Raw genomic sequence first — 4,989 nt, 5'->3', positions numbered from 1 at the left:
CCCCCATGCCACATCAGAAAGGGCTGATTTTATTCCAGCCCCAGAGCAAGCTTCTGAAAGTACTTGGGTTCATTCAAGGGCTATGTAATAATGAAATTTACATGATATGTATAATCAGGATTAGCATTGATTCTTCCGGCAGGAAATTGCAGTGTGTATCTCCCCACCTCCCCAATTTACCTATTATTTTCTCCAAATTTTAATAAAAAAAGAAATTTCCTCAATATGGAAATCAATGTAACTCTGAATAATTAACAAAGATCAGTGACATAATTTCTATTCTCTGAAGCTTTCAGAATAACCATGAAATTAGATTCAGGTTCACAGGGCACTGTCTCCAAGGGGGAGAGGCACCCATCAATTCCTCTGATTGCAGCAAGACTAGTAATCACATGGGGGAACAAGAAGGCATTCCTTGTTTTAGGTGAGTAGATGGCACTGGTTAACATAATTACTAGAATAGCTCCAGTGACAACTATAGGCCCATCTTCAATTTAAAATTATAGATATAACTTTTAGTCACTGATGCCAGACTCAACACACTATATCATGAATGTGAATTATCTTTTCATAACTATCATTTCCGGAGGAAGGGTATGTTTTTACCACTGTTATTGTGTTCTTTGAAGGGAGTAAACAACCTTATTTCTATGCCTTCTAATTTAAATACCAGGATGCTGCACCATAAATAGTCTGAAGGGGGAGTAAGCATTTCTTTAAAGCTCCAACTGGGATCTTGACTAAGCACAGATGTTAATCATCAGGCCGGAGGTAATGATGCTGTGTCTATGCCTCAGACAGTAATAGTTTCTTGTAGGGCTTTTGTGTTACTCAGGAAGATGACTTTGCCATTATCTCTTACCACCGTGCATCCATAGAGTTTTATTTGTGCTGTAGACATCCATGTTTTTGTAAACATCATATAAGAGACTGGAATGTCAGAGTGTAATTTCCCTCAAGAGAAGACTGAGTCAAGAATGAAATAACATTTACCTGGTATATACTGATTGGGCAGATGATTCTAGGATATATATGATTATCCATATATATGTATATATACATATATATGGATAATATAATTGATATATAATGTTTATTTGGTAAAAGATTCTAGGAAGCAAAAATGAGGGAATGGGGAGTGTGAGAATGATAAGGAAGAAAGTTAATAAATTGTGCAAAAAAAAAAAGAATAAATTACTGCCATGTGTTTAAAGTTTTGTTGAGGTATATTTAATTTACAATGTTGTGATAATTTCTGCTGTACAACAAAGTGATTCAGTTATACATGTACACACATCCATTCTATTTCCAGTCCTTTTTCCCCTATAAATTATCACAGAATATTGGTAGAGCTGTCTGTGCTATACAGCAGCTCCCCATTGGCCAGTTATTCCATACACTACAACGTGCATGTGCCAGTCTGAAAACCCCAGTCCATTCCCAGCCCCAGCAGTCCACTTTGGTAACCATGTGTTTGATTTCAAAGACTGTGTGTCTTTTTCTACTCCACAAATAAGTTCATCGGTATCATTTATTTTGGATGCCACATGGAAGTGATATCATATGATGTTTGTCTTTCACTTTCTAGCTTCGCATAGTACAATCATCTCCATGTCCATCCATGGTGATGCCAAGGGCATTATTTCATTCTTTTTTAATGGCTGAGTGACACCCCATTGTATACATGTGCCACATCTTCTGTATGCAACTAAGTCTCAATCAAATTAAGATGTTCTGTAGTTTTCCTTTAAGCGCCTGCTAGGAATTGTCCAAATGAAGGCTAGTGTGTTGGGGTGCTTTTCCATTGAGTTCTATGTCTTCCTATTTGGGAACTGTTCATAACATATTAGATCTCAGGCACTTCCAAATCACATTGAGTGTGGTCTGAGGAAGCTCTCAGGATCATTTGACCTCAGGAAAAGAAGCCAGATACTTGAAATGGGAAGTTACCAGCATGCCAGCATGGCTCTAGTTCAAGTCAGATGTGACCCAGAATGACAAAGAATGTGAAATAGATGTGTCTGCCACCGTGAAATTTGCATTAGTTAAGTTGATGGCAAAGACAAAATAACACAAATTAGACTTTTAAAAGAAAATTATCGGGAATTCCTGCTGTGGCTCAGTGAGTTAAGCATCCAACTAGTGTCTGTGAGGATGCAGGTTCAGTCCTGAGCCTTTCTCAGTGTGTTAAGGACCCAGCGTTGCTGCAAGCTGAAGCATAGGTTGCAGACATAGCTCAGATCTTGTGTTGCTGTGGTTGTGGCATAGGCAGGCAGCTGCAGCTCCAATTTGATCGCTAGCCCCAGATCTCCCATATGCTGCAGGAGAAGCCCAAAACGTTCTCTGAGAAGGTGCCTTCTCCTCCTCTTCTTCCTCCTTCTCTGGATCATTTTCTCATCAATATTGTGCTGAGGAACCATACCAGCCTTTTCAAATGGTTTGAAGGCCTCGGCACAGCTCCTTTCCCTGCTCCTATCACAAACCCCAGGCAGAAGGACCTTGAAATGCTGAAAAGACCCTCTTCTACCCTTTGTCTCAAGAGAGATTCAGGAAAAGTCACCTCCTATATGGAGACCAAACTGTGAACTTTTTCATTCCTGTCATATGTCTCCTCACATGGGTATGAGAATATTCTGCCAACATGGAGTATGTGGACTGCACTGACTTGGCCCTTCCAAACACATGTAACAGGAGATTGCATTGCCTTTTCTTGGCCTCCAAAATAGAACTTTGGACTTCAGTTAACATTTCCACCACACAACAACATAATGAGGGCTTGGTCCCTACTATCTCTGCATTTTTAAAAATATAGATAGGCTAAAGTCTTGTAAGTATCTCCTAATATATTCATAGCTGGGCCAAAACAGAATCAAAACTCAATGTCATTAAATGGTTGAAGAAGCTCAGTTCTTGGTATAATTGTTAATCTATTGGATGCATTATCCTTTCAGTATCGGTGAAATTGCCATGCCTGAAACAGCCCACAATCTAGCCTAGGGCATTTCCTTTCCTATTTCGTAATGAACCTAAATGCATCGAGGGGCAGTTTCTCCTTAATACCTTGTTTTTCATGTTACAAATTGCACATATCACAAGTGAATAGGAAAATTTATTCTTTTGAAGGGTATGAAGAGAGGGCAGATGACACATCTCCACGGATCCCAGTTATATGACACAAGCAAAACACAAACTGTGTTAGCTCATAGAATTTTGCCTGCATGTTTGAGAATCTAGCATCATGGGAACTAATTATAATGATGAAGTTCACTTAAAAAAAAAAATCTCCATGAAGAGTTCCTTGGTACTCTAATGTTTAGGATTTAGTGCTTTCATAGCTGCAACCCAGGTTTGATTTCTGGTCTGGGAACTGAGATCCCACATCATGCAGTTGCCAAAAAAATGCTGTGTATTTTACAAAATAAGGAATGGGAAAGTATGTAAGAGCCAGTGGCTTTATTAGCTGTGTTGGATAAGAGAAGTATGGATGTTTGTGCTTTTTAGGCATTTTTAAACAGTATATGTGTGTGTATGTATGCATATATATATCTTCATTAGCTGGTGCTAATGAGTGTGTATATATATATCTTCCTTGTTTGGCTGGTGCTAATGAGTGTGTATTTTTACATTTCAGTCAATACATTGTTAATATTGTGAATAAAATTTTGGAAAGAGTAAATCATAAAAGGCAGATTTAATCTTGCAGATTCCTCTTGAATTTAAATTCTGATGTTCTTGAAATTTAAATTTAGTTAGTGACCTCCAGAAGTTCTAGTTTTTAAGACTATGAGTTTAAACATTATATTTTCACGTTAAGTCTTGACCAGTACGTGGATGGACTAAACCTTCAATTTCATCATTTTCTATAGGGATGATCGTTTTCTCCAACTCCATTTATTGAGTAGTAATATTGTCCTCATTGTCCTAACGTGCAACCTCTCTCATATAACACACTTGTACACAGTCATGAGTCTTTTCTGAGTTCTCTATTCTGTTCCACTGATGTATGTACCCACCTTATACCAATGCTACATTGTCTCAACAACACTAGCCATAAAAGTTTTAATAGCTGGTCATGCTAATCTTTTCAAAAGTGTCTAACGTATTCTTCACATTTTCTAAATACATTTTAAGCTGGTGTCAAATTCCCCAATGAGGTTTTAATTGCAAAGACATTAAGCAAATTAATTTAAGCAGAAATGATATCTTTATAACATCTGGTTGTGCAATCCGGGAACAGAGTATATCTATCAACTTACTTAGATTTTCTGTCATGTCTTTCAATAATGTTTTAACTTTTTTTCCTTTCACAAGTGTTTAGTTTAGTTTTTATACAATAGTCTATCATTGTGGAATTTCCATTATATTCTTTTCTTTGATTTGCTTTTTTAGGGCCACACCCATGGCATATGGAGGTTCAGAGTCTAGGGGTTGAATCAGAGCTACAGCTGCCAGTCTACACCAGAGACACAACAATGCCGGATCCAAACAACATCTACAACCTACACCACCACAGCTCACGGCAATGTCAGATCCCCAACCCACTGAGCGAGGCCAGGGATCCAACCCGTGTCCTCATGGATCCTAGTCAGTTTTGTTAACTGCTGACCCATGCAGAGAGCTCCCTGTATAGTTATTTTTCATAAAAGTTTGGAAGCAACTGACTTTTAAAAAAAATTGAAGGAAAGAAGAGTTAGGAAAGTAGAGGTAGAGATAATGTGATCCTTCACTTAAATTGTATTCATTCAAAACATGGTATGTAGCCCCGATGGAAGAGAATCGAAGGCATAAGAATAGCTTTCAAATCAAAATATGGTAAATATTCCTTATTTCTATGAATGTCATGTCCAGTTGACTTAATCTGGATCAAATAATCTGTTGTCCTGTCCATGTGTATTTAATCAAGTAAAATTTGAATACTTCAAATGAATCATGCAATATGTAGTTCCTCTTGTTTCTTATTATTGTCTTTCTTTTTCGTCTTTATACTTC

This window comes from Sus scrofa, chromosome 10, assembly GCF_054392235.1.
Source record: "Sus scrofa isolate SSC_HxYL_T2T_F1_AM1 chromosome 10, Sscrofa_HxYL_maternal_Yorkshire_Landrace_v2.0, whole genome shotgun sequence".
NCBI lineage: Eukaryota > Metazoa > Chordata > Mammalia > Artiodactyla > Suidae > Sus > Sus scrofa.
This window is presented reverse-complemented; position numbering follows the sequence as displayed.